This window comes from Anomalospiza imberbis, chromosome 6 (genome assembly GCF_031753505.1).
Source record: "Anomalospiza imberbis isolate Cuckoo-Finch-1a 21T00152 chromosome 6, ASM3175350v1, whole genome shotgun sequence".
NCBI lineage: Eukaryota > Metazoa > Chordata > Aves > Passeriformes > Viduidae > Anomalospiza > Anomalospiza imberbis.
In genome coordinates this window covers 40581304-40602779 of record NC_089686.1, presented here as the reverse complement: position 1 = coordinate 40602779, position 21476 = coordinate 40581304, and the positions used below count along the sequence as shown (strand labels likewise).

The 21476-nt window shown below is 43.4% G+C and overlaps 1 protein-coding gene and 1 long non-coding RNA gene across 3 annotated transcripts in view; one reads left to right on the top strand and one right to left on the bottom strand.

The window, feature by feature from the left end:
• The window catches only part of TSPAN18 (tetraspanin 18), a 189067-nt gene that overhangs the window by 18698 nt on the left and 148893 nt on the right, over positions 1 to 21476 (top strand). Inside the window, exon 1 of one of the 2 annotated variants that reach the window (XM_068193705.1) lies at positions 6274 to 6567. The exons of the other annotated variant lie outside the window; for it this stretch is intronic. The gene's annotated coding sequence lies outside the window, so the exon portion shown is untranslated. Of the gene's footprint in view, positions 1 to 6273; positions 6568 to 21476 lie in introns of those variants that run through there. 2 annotated transcript variants of the gene reach the window in all.
• On the bottom strand, positions 3912 to 5459 carry LOC137476652 (uncharacterized). Its single transcript, XR_011000500.1, has 2 exons — positions 5420 to 5459; positions 3912 to 4305 (listed from the first exon to the last, which is right to left on the bottom strand). It is a non-coding gene; the product is annotated as an uncharacterized lncRNA (long non-coding RNA).

The window sequence follows — 21476 nt, the reverse complement described above, 5'->3', positions numbered from 1 at the left end:
AATTGTCTTGTAAGGGAGAGAAGCAGCACAGGAAGACAGAAATGGAAAAGCTGTGTAATATGTACACTGAGTTTGAGAATTGTTTAGCTACTGCACCCTCAGGGGCACTCCTGGTGAGCTGGGCTGTGCACACAGAGCTTCCTATGTGGTTCAGCACCTGTATTAGGTGCCTGCAAGCTCCTGCTTTCCTTCTAGACACCACTCCACTTCCCTTACTCTCCTTCCTCACTGCTGGTACCTAGATCCCTCCCTCACATGGCTCTTCCCCATCATCTCACCTCTGCTTTTGAAGTAATGATTACTAACATCCTTACTGATATTTCCCTGCTTTTGACAAGCTAGATCTTTCATTTTAAAGCCTTCACTATACGTAGATGTGACCCTGCTTAACTAAACCAGCTATTTTCAACTTGGTTCAGCGTGGCAGTGAGAGCATTCCTACTCTGGAGTAGAGGGAGCCTACACTTACCCTGCTGAAGCCAACATGAGGTGGCTTGAACAGCACTGAAATAGGATATTCCAAAGAATGTGCTCGTATGATGCACAGAGTGAAGTTACCCGAGAGACACTTCTGTTGTAAAAGGGTTTTTATGGAAAATTAGATGTTTACAAAACAGGGGAAGTACTCAAATATTTGTTTGGGTTGATTTTCCCCCCCGAATCATTTAAATGGCAATATGCAAAGCAAAGTAATTTTTCTTGTATGTCACACTGTTTCATTAAGGCACTAACAGAAGACACTTGATCTAGAAATTAAGATAAGTTGCTTCAATCAGTACTAAGTAGCAGGTGCCCTTAGTGATTAAATGTAATAGAGTATTTCCATTATTCTATTAAGCTTTATGTCAGCAGTTGTCATAGTTCCTCTCATATACTGAAATACTGTGAAAACACATTCAGAATAACATTTTGGGATCTTGGAATTAATGCTTTCTGGGAGTGTAGACGAAGAGGATTTTCTTTGCATGGAAAATGTACAAAATTTGTGTTCAGTCTATAGCAGATTAAAAACAGGAACTGAAATATTTTCTTTTCCTATGAAGGATGAAGTATTAGGTTTAATAATACAGTATGTTTCTGACATGGTGTAGGAGTTGTTTTGCTTCTTTATCTGCTAAATTATTTGTGAAGAGCACAGAAGTACCTTTCTCTGAGGAGTGTGCTCTGTACCCATCTCAGGGTAGTGTGCTCTTTCCCTGCTGTTTGATGCTTCTCACATGTATTGAGGGTGTTAGGGATAAAACTAAACCTATTACACAGAAAGATAGTTCATTATTTAGGTGGAAAGAGACCTCTAAGACTACCAAGTCCAACCCAGTCCTGCCAAATCCACCACTAAGCCATGTCCTTTAGTGCCACACCTGCTAAATGCCTCCAGGGATGGAAACTCAGCCGCTTCACTGGGCAGCCTGTTCCAATGCTCGATAACCCATCAGGGAAGACATTTTTCTTGTTATCCAATCTAATCCAAGTTCAGGAGGACAATCACTGTCCTGGTCCTGCTGGCCACACTATTGCTGATGCAGGCCAGGATGCCATTGGCCTTCTTGGCCACCTGGGCACTGCTGGCTCATGTTCAGCTGCTGCCAACCAACCTTCCTAGGTCCTACTCTGCTGTGCAGCTTTCCAGCCCCGCTTCCCCCAGCCTGTAGCACTACATGGGGTTGTTGTGACCCAAGTGCAGGGCCTGGCACTGGGCCTTGTTGAGCTGCGCACAGCTGGCCTCAGTCCGTGGATCCAGCCTACCCTGATCTCTCTGCAGAGCTTTCCGGTCCTCCAGCAGATCAACACTGCCACCCAGCTTGGTGTGATTTGTGAACTGAGGGTATGCTCAATGCTATTATCCAGGTTGTAGATAAAGACATTAAACGGGACTGGTCTCACCACTGAGCCTTGGGAACACCATTGTGACTGGCTACCCAGATGGATGTAACTCCAGTCACCACCTCTCTACGGGCCTGGCCATCCAAAGAGATTTGTACCCAGTGAACAGTGCACCCATGCAAGCCATAAGCAGCCCATTTCTCCAGGAGAATGCTGTGGGAAATGGTGTCAAAGGCTTTACTGAAGTCCAGGTAGACAACATCCACAGCCTTTCCCTCTCCATTTGGAGAGTCACCTTAGAAGACCAAGTAAGTCAAGTAGGACCTGCCTTAGAGCAGCAGATACAGAAAGAGAAAAGCAACAGAAAAAATACTTGAATGATGATTAGGTCAGTACCCTGGGCTTTGAGCTGCCATTTAAATTTAAATATGCACTGCAATGAAGTACATAGCCCAAATGAGTCTACAGAGTGCTTTGGTGATGTGCAGTCTGAGACATTCATAGCAACATGTCTTTGCAAATGACTATGGTCTGGCTTCCTGTGGTCAGCTACTGGGAGTGAGCAGCCTCCCTCACACACTCCCCTATAATGTATTGTGTGGAACAAAATACGACTGTAAACATTACCTTGAGCTGGGCTGTCGAGGCAACACCAAGGGGGCTCATACCTGGTGCACTGATCTCCCTCAGCCCTCTGAGCCACATAATATCTATATTTAGTATTGACAATGTTTTTTCAGGAGATATATTATATTACAGAACCTGACAACTGTAGAATACCACGTCTGACCATCTTGAGAGTTAATAATGGACATTTTTTTCTCAAAGTAACAGGAAGGGAGGCATAGACAATAACTTATCTACTTAATTGAAATCTGAGGAGTTCTGGTTTTATTTCTGACAACACAATCCCAGAGAAGTCAATCATATGGAACCAAGCGTGCAATTTAATTCCTAAGTGTTTGTTTTATTAAAGATGCCTATGTCCACATGGGGTGGGATTCTACCAATTCAATCTGAAACAATTCAATTTCTTTCTCAGCTGAATTTTTACTGATTAAAAAAAACCCACGTATTTTTGCAGACAACTGGTACAAGACAGGTGATGTAGCAATTGTGTGGGAAACAGGGGCAGGATACATCCACTCTCCCACACCCTCCTTGAGAAGTGGGAGAGAAGGGGGAAAGGCTTGTGATAAGACATGAAACACTTTTTGATTCATCTGCTATCAAAACAGTAATGTGATTCTGTTAATTTAGATAAATATCTAAGGTCCTGGTTCTACTCTGGCTTACATCAACTGTTTATTATACTAATGTGTAATATATATATATGGCCAGTTCTGGGATAACAGCAGTAGTTCAGCGTCCATTCTGGCTGCATTACTGTTTAGAGAAACATGCTATTTTCTCAGAACTGTTAGTGAAAGAAAGAAATCCATGGGCCAGGAAAAATGGGACTTTTTTTGAAAATGTTTCTCGTATCTCCAGCTAGGTCGATGCTGACTGAATTCAAATGGACTGATGGGATCTTAACTGCTGTTCCACATATTCAAAACAAAAAAGGGAAGTTCAGCAGTCATTTGATGGCAGGAATGAGTTCAGCTCCTTCCATACTCCCTCTGAGAAGGCTGTTCCACTGTCAAGGACTGCCTGACTCTGTTAAACAATTCCCTGGCAGTGAATCAGGACAGATATCGTTGACTGAAATATAAACACCTAAACTGCTGGTTTTGCATGGAATTATCTTGTGTCAGCTGAAGGACTTTGAATTTGTCTTTCTTGAAACTCCAACAAGTTCCTCTCAATTCATTTTAGTGCTTGCCATTGTACCTTTGAGTAATAACCTGTCCTGTAACACTGAAATTTGGTACCATCCATGATCTTGCTGAGGTGCACTCTGTCCCAAAGACCATTTTATTAACACAGATAACACCTGACATCAAAAAATATTGTCCCCCATTGTCCCTAGGGACAACCAGTCACCAGGCACAACCTTTTGAGCCCAGACATTCCTTCTGTTTTTCTCTTCATAGTCTACCTATTCAAACAAAATGTCATCTGTTTGACTATGAGGATACCATGTCAAAGATACTTCTGTACTTAAATGAAAACAATATTCATCACTCTCCTCTCATCCACAAGTAAAGCATACAATTTGCTAAAATAGTGGTCCTTCCATGACAAAATCCAGTCCTTGGGGAGAAGCAGTGCTGAGCATGTTCCCAATATTCCCTGGCTTCTGCTTTCCCTCCAGAGGTCTTCCATGTATGAGATCAATTCTAGCACATAACTTCATTCTCCCGGTGCCTAAAGCTATACACAAGTTTCCCATGCAGAACTCAGCTTCCACATGCTTTCCTTCTCTTAATAGCAGGAAGGAAGGAAGCCAAGAACATGGGAACGTGTGTCCCAAACCACAGTCACATATAAGAAGTCTGCTTTTGGCCTCACTTGATAGCATTTGTTTCCGTTGAGTCTCTGTGCATAAAGTGAAGACGATAATGTTTCAGTGAGCAAAGCATAAATGCTCTGTGTCAACCTGATAATCCCATCTTATTTTGCACACTCAGTTAAGGATGTTTCCCTGTCTCCATCCCTCCCTTTGTCTCCTAGCATCCTGCTTTGTGTCTCTCCCATTTTTCTCTAATGTACTAATCAGTGTGATCTTTACAGAACACATTCAATTATCATTATTGCTAAGGTGTCTGGATGTGCTGATGAAGTTCATGATGCTGCTATAGCAGGTTGTATCCAAGCCTGCTTTACCCAAAGGTTTTTTAGCTAAGTAAGACAAAAGCAAAACACAATCAGAGCAGTGAAGCAATTTGCACAATATTGTTTAAATCAGGAGCAGAACCAGGACCCACAGATTTAAAGTCTGTTTAATCACCTGCTAGACCACAGTTTCTGTAAATCCACTGTAGTGGTTGACCACGTGCCTGGGTTGCTAGTCCAGGTGACAGAATGTGTTTTTTTATATTCCTTCAATCCTATGTCTGTGCCCCAAAGTTATTCAGCTCTTCCCAACATCTTCCAAACATAAGGTTATATAATTCACCTCAGAAGAACACAGGACTTGTGTATATAAATCTTAATCCCTGTTCTTCTAGCAATTTCTAGAACCCAGGTCCTATGCATACCAAGTTTTGCCTCAGAGTCCTTTTGTTTACCTTCTCAGGCTTCTGTGTTGTGATTCAACACCATGAATCTCCTTGCAATAAATACCATATTCATCCTCTGGTCTCAGGAAAAGCTGATGCTGAATATGTGTGGAGCCTCTTGTGTTTGGCAGACCAATTCCTCCACTACCTGCAGAAGAATGATTTGTCTTGTTGAAGACCAACAAGTACATTTTTCTTCCCTTCCAAAATTTAAATTACTATATTCTGCCAAAATTTCCTTCAAGGAAAATTGAAAATATTCCTGGTACAGTGTGATGAATCACTGGAGCTTTTTGCTTAGGTGAGTCCTCTGGATATCTTCTTATTATCCCTACAAAATCACCCTGGATGTGGCAATAAATGCAGCCACTGGATTAGTGTCCATGGAACCCTGAGTAAGGGGAGCTGAAGTGGTGGTGCTGTGTGTTTACCCTGAGTTGTGGGTTTGGCTTCTGTAGGACCTGGAGGTGGATTCTGGCTGAAGAAAAAACGACCCAAGAACACGCCTCTGCTGCTACCACAACCTTAATGGGCAGGAAAACAAAAGCAAGCAGGAGAGACCAGGCTGGCCTTGAAATGCTGAGCGGTGCTTTTGGAAGGAAAGGAGAGGATAAGATGCTTGGATTGTTTAAACAGCTGCAATGAATCAGCAGCTCTCTTTCCCCAGTCCTCCCCTTGCTGCACAGCAGCCCCCACTATGCCAAGGAAAACAAAGCAATCCCAAAAAGTACAATGCGGCAGAGCCCTCTTTCAGCCCCCCCCAAACTGTTCTGCTAGCTCAGCCTTGGGGACTTCAGAGGAGCAGTGCCACAGAAACTAGGAGAGAGAGGCTCGTTTTCCAGGTGTTTATTCTCTGGTGGTATGCAGGAAAAGAGACCGAACAATGGCGGGAAGGTTTTTTATCTAGGTCTGGGTCTAGGGGGGCTGGAGCTATCTGGCACTCAGCCAATGGGGTCTAGCTAAGGTTAAGGGTCATTCGGACATTCCTATCTGTGGGGCCCAGCTGCAGGGCACCCACTGAACTGCAACAGTACAATCCACCGCAGAGCAGCCGAATCACACTGCAGGACGGAACCAGCCCTTAAACTAGGCAGTAAGAAAAGAGATGTTTTCAGATGAGGCCCAACAAGAACTGCAAGGACTTGTTGCAGGAGCAAAGGAGAACAGGAGGAAGGGGGAGAGAGGAAAACACTGAAAAGGAAAGGACCAAACTTGGCTTTGCTGTAAGCAGAGCCAGCTGGGCTAATCACAATGAAAGTTCCTTTCAGCTGTGGCAGGATGAGATGTGCTGCTGCTGCCACCTGTAACTTGTGGTTCCTGCCATAGCTGGTCAGCACCACCAGCTAACAAAGCTGCTGCTAACCAACGGGGCAGCTTCTTTGTCCCGAGTCAGTACAGCTCTCTGGGAACTTAGAGCCTAGGGAACCACATCCAGGCTACAGCCAAAAAGTTTGAGACCTTGTAAAAACCACATTTGTTCTGGAGAGAGCTCGGGGGCTGCTGTCACATGTGGATCAAAGCAGCGTTTTGAGGACAACCCCAAATATGAGGGTCCATAGGAAATCTGCACAAGAAGCAGGTGAGTGAAAATTGCTAACACTCAACATGCAGCAGGACTCAGGTTATTGCTACAAGGCATCCAATCCTCACCCTGGCCCCCTGCAGGCTCAGCTCTTTGCCTGGCTGCCGCTGGAGCTGTTTGGCCAGTGCCCATTTAAGGATAGTTACTGCAGGGAGTGCAGTTCCAGACTTTGTAATTGCTCAGCTGATGGTGTAATGGTCTCTCTGAGGATTCAGCCCAGTAACGGTAATGATACAGCTGGCCTGTCTCGTCTGATGGGATCATTTCCACTTTATTATAACTGTGATTTTCAGCTCAATAATTCCAGCGTATTTTTAGGCCTTTGAAATGAATTTTAGACTTTGAAATGAAAAAAAAAAATGTGCTGAATTTTCAATGTTGGTGCTTTTTTTTGTTTATTTTGCTTTGTTTTTTGTTTCCTCTTAACTAGTGGCCAGAAGAAAAATAATTTTCCAAGGAAAGTCAGGCAGGAGCTGCCCACTTGAGCTTTCTTCCTGCTCCCTTTCCCGAAAAGAAGGGAACTCTTAGTAAGCTGTGGAAGGGGTCAGTATGCTTTTTGGGATGAACTGGGGGCCAAGGTATAAAATGAAGAGGAATTTCAGCCAAGACTACTTTCCATTCTGTTGTCTTATGGAAAAAGTCTTCCAAGAGAAGTGAGGTGAACTTCGCTTGTCCATTTAAAATTAGACCATAAGAATCTGTGACCAGAAAACCTCAGCAGACAAGAGAGTCCTAATTGTCAGCACTGGCACCCATCCTTGTCAGCCTCCGGTTGCTAGAATCCCAATAGCTGTGTCCTTCCTCCAGGCCATTTGTGTCCCATGAGCCCCCAAAAGAAAAAGTGAACTGTTGTCCTTTGGCAGCCCCCAGGCGACATTTCCTTCTGGCACACAGCAGTGCACCACAGCTCTAAATTGTTATTCTTGCACCTGCTTCATGTGGGATAAAGCCATGCCCTGTTATATCTTGGGGAGGGGGATACAACTGTGAAAGCGGCTTCTCCTTTGTTATGTATAGATCAGCAAGGGATATCCTGTCAATTGTCATTTCTGTGTACATCTGCTTCATGTTCTGGTATTAAAGCCCAGAGCCTCAGGCATTTATTGGATTTTGTTTAAATGCTTTATTGGATTTTATGAACCTCAGATACACCAGACAGACCATAGGAGACATGTCGTGGTGATATCCAAAATAACCAATTAAAATCCCAGCCATGTTTTAACTCCATTTTCAGTAAACTATGGAGATACAACCCTCTTCTCTATAGGGTGAACAGAGATCTCATTAACTACATTTAATTGAGAGTGGCAGATAGTGGATTTTATACATTAGGGAGCACTTCTGTAGACATTGCATCTTTCAAATGCATACACTGAAAAATTATAATGAATCCCATGATCGATAAAGAATCATCTTTCTTGTTTCCAGTGTGGTTTCAGTTCCAAGGTTACTTGTATAGATGAGTTTCAGTTAATAAAATTCACATTTTCTTCACCTTACAAATTTTTTTACAAACGGACTCCTATTCCTTTCTTTTGGCATCATCTTTATCAGCTGAGCCTTCAAAATAACTGAAAAAAATTACTTTTTTTTCATCTGCTTCATTTTGAGGATTTCAAAGCTCTCAGGACTTGCAGACAAGATTCTTTTTAAGTGTCTGATATGTATGATATTGTGTCTATGTTAAAGAAAGATTAAGGGAAAGTGAGGTTAGGTGTTTCCCAGCGTGGAACACAAGGACAGTGGTTAAGCTGTAAACTGAGCTCTGAAGCCCCAGGACTTGAGTTTAGCACTAATAACGACACGTCTTTCCTACATAATTCATTAGAGATTCCAGAGAAGGTGTGTGAGCTTCTTCACCTTACTGAGTGAGAGAACACGGCAAGAATGTCATTTGAGGTCAGTGATCCACAGAATGCAATGAAAAAGTCGCAGGAAGAGCAGCCATATGGCATGTGTGCTCATATGCAGACATATACACACACCCCATACACCCACTGACGTGCTTTCCCCTACCTTACCTTGCCTCAGTCGCAGTAATTCCTTGTACCGCCTTCCCTTGGAAACTGTATGAGTGGGAAACGATGTAAGAAGAGAGTATGTTAGAGACTATTTGAGATGGTGGCAGCCTTTCTTCAGTGGACTCTGCTGACCCACTTAATTCTGTGAGAGGCAATCATTGCTTCGGTCATTTCACACATGGTCTTTAGAGAATCATCCATCACTGTAGGTCAGCTTCGCCCTGTGGATTATCTCTTATTATGGATGCTAATTCCCTTTTGAGTGTGATAGCTTTGTAAAGGTAGTTACACACTTCCTTCAGGACTTTCTAAGCCCCATTTTGATGTATGTGCAGAGCTTTTTAAACATCTGCTTTTTGACGGAAATGCTTCAGGCTTGGTGTCTGTTTGAAGCTTAATTGTTTTGGAAAGTTTGAAGAAATTCTTTTCTTCTGGTCTTTTTTGTTGTTGTTTTTGGTTTTGGGATTTTTTAGGTCATGAGAAAATGAGTGTCTGCTTGAGAGTCTAGTAATAGTAATAACAGTATTCCACTGGGGACGTGCAGGTAGCAGATTCCCCCTAGCAGAGGAAGGATTGAGAGCAGGAGAGCCAAGTTGCCCCTTCTGCCTCTCTTCCTCTTCTTCTGTGTCCTCACTGACTTCCCACCTCAGAGCAGTGACAGAAGGTGCATTTTGTGCTTAGGAAAGCTGGGGCCAGAGGGGCTCCCTGGCAGGAGAGAGGTGCGAAGTAGCTGCCAGGCTTTTCTGCTGTCAGCTCAGTGGCTAATTGCGTGCGTAGCTTTGCCTTTCCCAGTGATCTTCCGCGTGTCCTGTGTTCCTCATGTGGTTTCCATTAAGGTCAGGGTGTGGGGGAGGGGAAGCATGTGAATTACTGCAGAATTTACTCTCACTTATCGTTCCAAAGCTCGGAGTGCTCTGTGCTACAGGGGCTGCACGGAGCTACAGGCAATGCACAGAGGCAGCGTTTGGGTGTGAACTGCACCGATTGAAAGGCAGGAATCTCCCTCTTCATCCCTTCAAAAGGCCTTGACCATCTCCTTTTCTTACTGCAAGCTGCACAACTATGACTCTAGAGTGCTTGAGGACTAGATCCTCCATCCACCTGAAAGGAACGTGACAATCTGAACAAATAATCCATTAAGTAAGGCTACGATTTCCAGGTGGGAGGAATCGAGACTGCCAGCAGAACTGGCATAAGCTCATTCCAAACAGCTCTGATCTCCCTGTCTCCCCTGTGTGTGTGCTCTGGGGCTGGCCTAAGCACCGAGCTGCTCAGTGGATTTCTTCCTGACAGATGTCTTTTCTGGTACTCGGGGAACCTCTCAGTGTCTCAGTTGTCACAGTTGCCCCATATTTTGCATAATATTAACGAGGTCTTTCAAGCCTTCTCACGTACAATTACTTTCAGGTAGCTCTAGTAGGTTTTCTTTATCCTCCTTTTCCCTTTCTCCTTTCCATGGGTGAGTATTCCTTGCCTTTAATGCCAGTGGCGTGGGTCACTGGCAAAACAAATTGGCAGCTGGCACTGTGGGCCTGCCAATTGCTCACTGCCTTTTTGCTAGAGGTGCTGCAATTGCTGGAGGTGTGAGGATCCTCTTCTTATATGTGGCTCCCAACCGTGTGCCTCTCCAGGTATTTTGAATACTCTTTTGCTAAGCAGAGCTCAGATTGGAAAGGATACTGGATCTAGGTCAGAGACGCAGAGCAGCTTGATACTGACAGATGTTAAGAACACAAAAGCTTGAAAAGGAGATGGTTTCAGCCTGGCAGATTCTGGTTGGGTTTGCCTAGACAAACTCCCCATCTTCCTCATGTTTACTCTTTACTTTGATGGAAGAAAGGGCAACATGTATGAAGCAATTTTCTTTCTGTTATGTGGATAAGTTTCTTTCTGGGGGAGGTTCAACAACATGCAGGAAAGAAAAAACTGCCCAGTGTAAAGATGGCAACAAGGAGGGGAAAGTAGATCAAGTGGGAGCTCTTCCCTTTGCCAGAGACACCTGAAGAAGTGGTCCAGTCTCTGTGTATGTTACAATGTATGTATGTAACACAGAGGGGTTGTTCCTAAAGAGGAGGTATTATTTCTCCCTCCAGCCTTCTTGGGCAGTGGTTACAATGGAGCAAGTAATAAACTGGACTATCCCTGCCCAGGCCAGGAAGAGGGAGCAAAAATTAAGGAGTGGAAGGCAGAAAAGTTCAATTTCTAGTATCTGTACAGTCTAGAAAGGAATCACGAGGCACAGCTCCAGCGGTAGCCTTTGTATTGACTGCTTTATATCATGAACTTCACCTTGTGGTGGCAGGAATATCCTGACATTTCCTTTGGAATGGTTATGGAAGTCTTCACACTCTAGGGCTAGAGTGATGCAGTGCTCTTTGTACAAAGATTAACATAGAAACTATTCACAAAAATGGCAGCAAGCCCAGAGCAAATTGGTGCTCTGGGTCTGGAGTGCATCTGGGACTTGGCACATCAGTGCTTGTATCCATGAAGCAGCTGTGTGCCAGGGTACCACTAATGGTGGGGTCACAAGTGGGTGCCTCACTGGGACTAGATTGTACCTGTAGGTGGCAAAGCTGGCTGGAAGCTGAAATGAACTGTCAGGGTTTTCAGCCTATTCATGGTGTTGTCTTCCAACTGGATTGATTTAATGTTCTTAACATTTTCAGCAGAACTGTGATCCTCAGTGCAATAGCACCCACATGTCCTTTTATGTTGTGAAAATTACTCTATGCGTAAAAAACAATCAGCTGTAAATAACTTTAGCTGTGAAGGAATGCAGGTGGGTCTCCATCAGGCAGAAAGGACAGTACAAGGTACTGGAGGGATAGAAGCTGGGATGTCTAGGTCCCAGTTTCATATCTGATTGTACTATTTCTCTGTTTTTTCAAATAAAGATGCCTACATGCTTCTCTAATAGTCTAAGAACTTCAGTCATACAAAAAAAATGCTAAAAATATGTTGTTCAGTGAAAACCTGTTTTTAGTTAACATTACAGCTCTGCAAAAATCCAATTAAAAAAACCCTAATAGCCACACTGGGCTAGTGATGCTTGGCATTCTGTAATTCTCTCAAAATTGACAAGGTTCTCTGATGTGTGATAACAGGTAAGTAGCTTTCAAAGGTCTTCTCATGGTAGGAGCATTTATAACAGTGTTCTCTCCCATGGAGTCTCTGGTATCTCCTAAGTCCCAAGCTCACACTGAAGTTTTATTCAGCACAGGATAGATGCACTTGGCAGGGTTTCTCTCCTACACCCAGCCACTGATTTTTTTTTTTTTCTGAACTTCCATAAGCTGCATAGTATGGGGACAAAACCCTCTCTTCAATTTGGCTTAAACTGGCCAGCAGAATCAAAGTTTTGCTGGGATGGTAAATGGACAAACGGATAACTGTGTTTCTTAATCCTTGTTTCCTTAGTAAACCAGGCTAAAAACTAATTTGAATGAAAAATTCCAGCTAGCTCCAGTCACTACTTGGCATATCATCAAAAGTTGTTCTGCTGTAGAGAAACAGGACTTCATAGCTTCATGAAGCTTAAAGAATACACTGAAGCCATTACTGTTGTGTAGACTATATTGTCTCAGATTCATATTTTTTGGGGTCACCAACAGTAGAATAAAAAGACAATACTTGATTGCAGGTTTTTTCTGGGAATATTTCTGAGTCTTTATTAGTGTGCTGGGATAAAGGTGGGAGGGGATGAAGGGTGCAATTTTATGGTTTTTAATATTCCTGGATACATAGAAAAACACCTGCAATTTGTTAGCAAGTCAGTAAAGGTAGACTAGAAGTTTTGACCTTTTCAGTAAGGTTAGGAATGAAACCCATAACTAACCACAGCTCCACCCTCCACCACAGGGAGGATGTGGTGATGGTTTGTCATGAACTGGGCCCATGCCTTTCAGTATGAGATTCTGCAGCAACCCCAAATTCCGCCAACAAAGCCTTGTGTGTGTGTCACACATGATGCGTTTTCCTTTCGCATCTTCCGATGAAGATTTGCTTGGTAAAGGAGAATCTCAAGGATTCAGGTCCAAGCTTTTGCTTGCAGGTCCAAGCTTTTGTAGGAAAAAGCTGCTTGCACATCATCAGTTTGTGGTGAGCTGAGTGAGCTAAGCCTCATGGTATCCTAATCCTTGTCCAGGAACCACTTGATACAAAGATGGGATCATTTTGTTATTCACCAAAGTTTTTTGTATGTCTTCTTGCAAGTGAAGGCAGACTCAGTGCCCTTTAAGGGACAGTCTGGCACTACCTCAAGACTAGGCACCCTGACTAAATACTGATTTGGCCAGGAGGGGCCCTGTGGAGGAGGTGGCTGTTTTAGAGAGTGTGTTGCAGCCTCCTCCCAGCACCTCTGAGCAGCACTAGACAGGCAGACGGCAGGTAAACAGGGCTCTAAGAGGGAGAGAAGATTGGTGCCTTGCAGAGAATCAATTACATGCACTGATAGTTACTGTTTGCAGGGGGTAGGCACGCTTGGAAAGATCCTACAACATATTCCTACTTAAGAAGAATAGAAAGGCTTTTATATTTATGTGATTCCGTGGCAGACCTTTGATTTCTGAAGGAAACACTTCACTAAGTCTCTTGTCTATTGTGGGTGCTAGAATTTTCAAGGATAGTGAACCTTTCAGTGAATTTAGAGATCATTACTAAAAGACATAGATCTGTATAGCATACTTTGCTATACAAAATATATACAATCTGCAAGCAGGTGCAAGGCAAGTTTCTTACAACCTGACCTTCACCACCACATGCTGCACAAGATTTTGTGTGACTCTTGTCAGGTGTTGAAAGTTGAATCAAGTGTTCTGGGTCACTCAAAATTTGTGAGATTTTTCAGCCCATTTTAGTGGTAGTTTTTTAAGCTTTTAAGTTTTTAAGGCTTTTTATAGAATTGGGAAATCTAGCCACATTTTTTGTTTAAGGGACTCCTACCTGCCTATTTCATCCAGTAGGACTAATGCTTTAATTATCCTAGGAGGAAATGATAACTAATGATAATTCATTCCTTTTTTGGAAGAAATGCACTCTCACTGGAATTCAGTCTATATGCAATTTCTCTGAATCATGATTTGGGAATTTTCTTGTGTGAGGTTCCTGTATTATAAGTTTGGTTCAAAAAGAAATGTGGATTAAATATAGCCAGGGAGAATTAAAGACTTTGGACAGAGATAAATATAATGTTTTTCTGAATTTCCAAAGTGTTCCTGAAAGCATTTGAAGCCTTTCAAATGCAACTTTAATATGCCAGTCCAGGAGAAATACAGTAGTTTAGTCATAAGCTGCCTTATACGTTGTTCAAAGCAAAGGAAAGGTGTTTTTGTGTTTTAGAGACACTGCATATGGGCTGAAGCAGAGTCTGAATTCACCAGCCATCAGGAACTGAAGTTTTAAGCCTCCTGTTTCCAAACCTAAGATGTCATGAAAATTCAGCAGACAGGGAGGTAGTGGAAGTGTGAGGCAGCATTTCACCTCTGCAGCTTTGGGATTAGGCTTTGACAAGTTCATGGCAGGAGAGTTTGTTTATCTGATCCTCTCAAAGTGTCCTGCTGGTGCAGACTCCCCCACAGACTTATTCACACTGTTTTGCTACAGTCAGTAACTTTCAGTCCACTGAGACTTTGGACTGGAACAGAAACAAAAGAGCTCAGGACTGAATCTGAAACAAGATGAGACAGGTCTGGGGTAGCAGGAAGTCCAGTCCAAGGACAGGGTCAGTCTGTGTGCAGTGGCTGAGCTGAGGCACAGGGTGCAGTGGGCTCTGAACTAGAGCAGTGAAAGTTGTAAGGACCTAAGCTGAGCTGCAGAACAGGACCAGTCTCAGTTTCAGCTGGGCACCCCATTGAAACCACCCTTTCATTCATTTGCAATGGATGCAAGGTTTTAAATGTGAGTGCAGGGTGCCCCAGCTCCTGGATAGCCTTACAACAGACAGTGGCTCAACCTCTGCATGTGATTTACAGTATTCTGGGCCAAGAAACATAGCTGGTTTGCTGTTTGGATGTTAATCTGATGTCTTGGTCATCTGAGGGTTTCATGTGCGGTTGCCTGCAAGGCTCAGTCGTTAAACTGTGGCCACAACTTGTGCAGCCACTGCCATCTTTCCTTGGTTCAGTTCCCTGCTGCTTCCTCCAAGCCTCCCTCAGCAATCCTGTGGTGGATACCACAGGCAATCTTATTGCTCCCAACCTTTTTTGCTCCATTAGAATAAATATTCCTCTAAAGGCTCTTCCTTGAGAGGAGCCTTCTCTCTGAAGTTGCCCTCAGCACTTGCAAAGTCTTCCCTCCTCACGCTTACTCACAGGACTTCCTTTTCTATCATTTCCTTTATTTGGGGGAACAGCTGGACAACTCCAGCTGTTTCCCTGCATGAGCCCTTTGGGAAATGAGGTGATAACCTCAGCCCTTCTTGAGCCTTGAGGTTAGCTGGGGGAGGGTTGCAGGTTAAATTAACAGTCTACAAAATATTTGAGGTTAAGGGTAGAGAGGCTGAAAACCAGTGGAATTTTCCATCTCACCTGGGCTGTGTCCCTTTCCCCCTGTGCTGCTTGTCAAGCTTCAAGGGAGCACAGCTTGCCTACTTTTTTCCAATTATTTTAATCCTTTGGTAGTGTTAAAAGGGGAAGCTTCTAATTAAAACTGGGGGTTTGCACCTGAGTTATCTTTCAAGGGCCAGCAGGATGCCCTTTCAGAGGCAGCACATTCTGAGGGTAAGGCATTGCTGAGAGATGGTCTTGCACAAGTGCAAGGCCTCTGGATTTCTCTTAGAGCATCAGTACTAAGGGAAGCTCTGCACGGTTACTAGCTGGTTAGGGCATGCAAGTTAAAAGAAGTTTCTTTCCCTGCATGTGATGCACACTTAGAAAAGACAAAGAGCAGACAACAGCCCATGTTAGGGCATTGGGCCTTCTGCCTTGACTCTTGTATGCTAAGAGGTAGTGATTAGCACAATTCAAAGACAATCATGATGAAGGTGAAATAAGTAGTTTTGGAAGACACCTTTTATATATCAAAGATGTCACCAAAAGTCGAGGAAGAGGGTGACTTATTGTGTTTTGTAGTTTCTGACAGCTGTCAGAAATGTATTTCATCTTCTGGAAGTGTAAGGGATAGCATCATCTGTCTGGTGATACCCTGCAGCTCTTCGATATGCAATGTCATTTCTGGAGTGGTGTGAGGTCTGGAAGGAGTCTGGTATGACCTGACCTAATACTCTGCCCCCTTTTAAGGTCATGACCACAGTGCCACTGCTCTCAGGGGGCAGATACTGTGTCAGCATTTTATGATCCTTGATGCCCTGAGCAGTAGCCACCCCATCTGTCCAGGCTGTTCTTCTTTTGGGAGGCAGCCTCCACATGACCAGTGCTGTCAAGAATCTGCCTGGAGCAACATCAGACAAGCTGCAAGTGGCCTGATTTCTCCATGACTAAGGGTATATTGAGGGAAGACTACTCTGGTTACTTACTTGGCAAAAAAAAGTCTTAACAGGTGGCGGTATCCAAATGTCCTTTATGACCACAGTAAATGACATGACAGTAGTTTTCTTGTGGCCTGTCTATCAATGGATTGTTACTTTTAAATGGTCCGTGAAAGGTAACCAAGAAAACAAACCACCTGACTGACACTTGCTATGTAGGGAAATTAGATAGCAGGCTGCAAATTAAAATTTCTTTTTCTTTGGCTTTCTGGATTGTTTCTCAATAAAAATTAAGGGGAGAACAAGTCTGCCATGTCATCCCTCTTACTCAATTTTTTGAGAATATGGGGTAAGTATTTGTGTTCATAAAACAGAAAGATGATGGTTTAGGAGTGGTGCCAGCCATGATCATGTGGAGCTGCAACACACTACTGCTGAATGCCCCCCACAAGAATCTGAAATAGTTCATGAGAGTATGAGTTGTTAATGGCCCTATGATTAGGAGCCTGCCTTTGAGTTCAAGCACCACTTGTTTATTTGCAACTGTAAGTTCCCAAGGTGTTGGTTGCCGCAGACATGAAACAAGAAACACACAGGCTGGTGAATCCAGGCCCACAAAAAATGGGAGCAGAGAGGGTTTTACGGAATCATTGAGAAATATCCTGCCTTAATTGATGATTCTGCTTCTTTCAGGCCACCACTATCATTATGTGAATGCAGTCTAGTTCATATTTTTGCCATTGATATAAGAATTTGTTAATGAGGGTGATCAGCAGGAGGCAGGACAGCAGAGGAGATGGGGAAGTTTTTATCTGTAACTTACCATTTCAAATCCAGTTCAGCTCAGCAGTGACTGGTGGTTGTTAGTGTCTTATATTTCTTGGCAGGCCCTGCATGAAACAAATTAGCAAATCCTTCATTCAGTTGCCCCTCAGAAAAACTTCATCCACAACTGACACTAATTAGATGCCTTATGGTAGTCTTGCAGGGAGAGCAGAAACTGTTAGAGTCTGTGCTCTCATTTTCCCTCAAGTTATCAACACCTCCAGGCATAGGGTTCTTGCAGGTCAGGTTGGGTGTAGAATGGTGACCTGAGCAGTAGTCTGGAAGAGCTTATCCTGATGTAGAGTTAAATGAGATTTAGATTTCCTGAGTGGCAGTGAGACTAGCATTGCTTGTAACACACCAAGGGGTTTTTTTGGGTAGACAGCTGGCAAGAGGTGCAGCCACGTACTACTGGTGCCATCTCTCTGGGAGTCTGTTAATCCAAGAGTAAGTATGTAGATGGTGAGCCTCTCTTTCTTCTCCAGGAACCCATCTGGCTCAAAGTCTCAGCCAGACCAAAGGACCACTAAATATTTGTTCCATGGATGACAGTTACGCGATTTCCAAAGGAGGTGAGGATTTCCTATCAGGCCACATGAGTACAGACTCAGAGGCTGAAAAGAATGCTGCCAGGTTTTGGTTCTTGGAGATTACTCAATGAAGCGTGGGAGAGTACATCACCCTATAACTGAAAAGGTGGAAGTTTGGAATTAGCTGCCAGCAAGTGAAGACCATCCTTTTTTTCCTTACAGACAAAGTTTTCCTTCTGCTTTAGCTTGGTGGCTTGTTTATTTCTTTAGTGTCTTTATAGTGCAACTGTAGGATCCCTTGGAAAGTGTCCCACTTGCACACCTTTTCCCTAGGATATGAGTCCCTGGGGAGGCTTCCTGTAGACTGTTTGCTTAGACAGCTGTGCACTATAATGTATGTCTAATTGAAATTGCATTAATGGTATGATTCCATTACAGCCGAGCAAGATGCTTGCTGCAAGAACGCTCCCAGTGGGCCTTGAATCAGCTGCAATAGATAATTCATAAAGTGCTGTGGATCTGCTCAAAGCTCCAGTGTTAAGTACAGGAGGCGCAGGGCTATTCATTATTAACACGACATTATGCTTTTTGCTCAGCAAAAAGTGTGGGGCTGGGTTAGCTGGGCTCTGTCAAAGGTGAGATCTGGGACTGTCAGTTTGACCAAGCTATTCCTCAGACACTGCCTCTAAGTCTGTGACAGCTTTTGAATTCTCTTTGAAAGGTAACACATCTCTGTTCTGCCATGGTATTCTAAATATTTTGTAGGTGCTCTTTAGATTTTCTTGCTTCACATTATAATTTTTATGAAAAAACTGGGGGTGAAAAGAGCCAACACCTGCTTTGAGGTAGGCCTGATGCACGGCAGCATGTCAGGCTGCTCTGAATGCAGCCTCCAGTTAGTGCATACCTGAGTTTCTCTCCTCACTTCCACATTTCTGCATGTATTTCCTAGTCTGCATCCTCCAGAAGCTTTTGCTATCACAAACATAGACTACCACTGTTCTTACAGCAAGAAAAGGGTGGAGGGAGGAATGTTTTGTTTTTTTTTTTGCTATGACAGTAGGGTGGTGAAAGGATATTTACCTTAGCAGTGGCCATCTGGATTAAACTATTGTCCCACACTATCAAAGTGTCCAAGTGGGAGGAGGGGAAAAAGAAGAGGTGGAAGAAATAGGACATCATCTGCTTCTGAATCTTCATCTTCCTGTCCCTCTTGCTGTCATTCTTTCTCCCCAGAGCCTGATGTCATCCATGCCTGGTCAACACTGCTCTCTTTGGCAGCTCCCCTCTCTGAAGCAGAGCCCCAGCTTCCCTTTGCGGGAAGTTCAAAAACACAGGCACAGGCAGCACTTGCTAAAGAGTCAGAGAAAGGGAGAGAGATGAAAAAAAAGCACTAGAGGCAAATTTGCCCTCACTGTGTCTTGAATCTCTTCTCTCCAGACCTCTGTAAGTGTGCCTGTTTTCCCTGCATTTTCTGTCATTATTCATTCTAGTGTCTTGTTCTTCAAGACAGCACTGGCAGGAGCTCTTAAAGTGAGTGTACTTTATTGAAGTGTATAAAGGTATATTAGCAACAAGAGCTGCTTCAATTTGGAAATTAAAGCAAAATTTTGTGAAAAAATGACTTTCCAAAAAAGCTTTGCATGCCTTTTGAGGATGTTCTGGGTTATTAACCCTCTTCTCGATAGACTGTAGAAAACATTACATGTTTTAATCTTCCTAAGACCAGAACATTCTTTGCAAAATTCTCACCCTCTTGACCTCTCTGTAATTAGCTGTACTAGCAAGTCATTAGCAATTACTTTTACAACAAAACTTGAAGTCAGAAGTGGAGAATCAACATGACCTTCTGATTCTCCATTCATCTCTCTCCACTCTACTCCACATGTGTTGTTAGAGCTACCACCAATGTTTTTAGTAATATTTTAATTTTAACTGTGAGTTTGTGAGGAGAAAAAGGGAGGGTTTTTGGCACTGAATCTTCCAAGTCTACGCAGAGCTTTGGGTATCTTGGCAGGAAGATGTGCATTTTTAAGGGGTCACAGATTGAAATTGTCAGCAGACAATTTACCCTCTAAAAGAAGAAACTTAGAAAAAAAGTTTTGAGGCTTTTAAAATGACTTTTTCTTTATAAATAGAATGAAAGTACAGGCTTCAGAGCTTGAGAACTGTGATCAGACACACACCAGGAAGCATGGCCTTTTCAGTTATTTATTGATTTGCATTTTTCATTTGTAGTGCTTGAAAGTTGCTCTTTATGAACTTCTTCCTCCCACTGTCTCTTCTTCATCTGCCCTTTGCACAGCTTGAATACTTGTGAGAGCAGCTAGATTAACAGCTCTAGAAACTCATAGAGAGAAGGGAACATGTGCATTTGATGGCTCTAGCAGCTGAGAGTCGGATGCAAACTCCACTAGAAGTCATGGAAAAGAAGAAAGAGTCAAAATAGGGTCATAGGAACGACAGTTAAGCATGGGTCTATCAAGACACACACCGGCATCTGCAGAACCCTCTCTGCAGGCCTCCTGACTCCCACAGGAGATCACTAGGGAACATGGCTCTATCTCTATTATATTGGCTGTCTGATGTTGTCTGCTGCTTAGCTGGTCAGTTGGCGGCTTATCACTTTGGATTTTTTTTAAGGTAATTGGTGGCTTTTGACATTCTGCATTGGTTCTTCACATAACCTGTCAACACCAGTGGACTGAGCAGTAAATGTGGCTCTCCCGTACCACCTGTCCTTGAAAAAAGCCCAGATGGGCTACTATCAGCACAAACGTGTTCAGAGGCATTTTCACTCCTCCTGCTGAATTGGTCATGTTTCCTCTCTCCCATTAAGCTGTGAACATGAACCAACAGGGAAAGAAAACCAGAAGCTTGACTGTGGGACTGCCTGCAGCCCAGAATCCCACCCTGGGAAAATGTCAAAAAGCAAAACAGTTTGTCTTCCATTAGATCAAAAGCTGTAACTTCCAGTGGCTCAACTTGAAAAATGCCATCCAAATGCCTTTCTTTAAGTTTTTTGTTTTGTTGTGTTTGTTTGTTTTGTTTACAAAGCAGACTTGTCCAAGCAGCTCAAAGTTGCCATGAGTTTCCTGTCAGGCCTGCTGCTACACAGCTGGGATCCTAGCAGTTCTGGTTGCTCTAGCTCCATCAGGGCTCCTTGGCTTCCAGGCTTTCTGCCAGGAAAATCTTTAGCATGCCAGCTGGATCTAGGTTTGCCAGGCTCTCAATTCTGCCCACTGATCAGGTAGGCAGGAGAACCTGTGAGGAAACAGGCAGATTTCTGCCAGAAAATTCAATTAAGCAAGTACATTCCCATGAAATAGTTTGAGTCTGTTAAACTGGCATTTTTCAAATGGAAAACTGTTCTATCTGAAAGCTTATGTCCAGCTTTGCTCATTAGTGCATCCATCCGTGAACAAAAGGTACGTTGTGCTGGAGACCAATAACTGAAATGCTTAAATCCCTTCCATCAAGAGCAGAACAGAGTAACACTTCAGTGTCTGATTGCATTTTACCAGTTTAATTTTTTCTGCAGATATTAAATCTTACAAAACCCCTGTTAGACAGGGATTACTGTTCCCATTAGCAGACAGGGACAGGACTGAGATAGGGCATGGAATAATGTGGTCTTTATAGAGAGTCAATGGAACCTCCACAGAAGCATCCAGTCCTGACAGTGGTTTTAGAAAAAGAGTCCCTTTCCTTTAAAGGTTCTTCAGGAAGACTTGTCAGGGCACTTAGATTTTTGAGGGTTTTTTTGATGTGGTATTCAGAAAGAGTCTTGCCTCATGCCCTTTACTCAGGGCTGAAATAGTTTCTTACACACTTTCCATGTGAATCACATTTCCATAATGACTCTCCTGTCCGATTCTCTCAGCTGCCTCTGTCTTTCTTTGTTGTCTTTACTCCCTCCAGTGGAACTGGATCGCACACTTTTTTTGTGATAGGCCCAGGGCAAGAATTTGAATGGGAAACAGGAATGATTGAACAGGTAGTCCCTTGTTGACATCCCACTCAGCACTTCTATCACTGGCTGATTTAAGTGCTTCTTGTTGGCAACTACTGCTTTCCAGATTACAACTTTGAGAGACTTCTTAA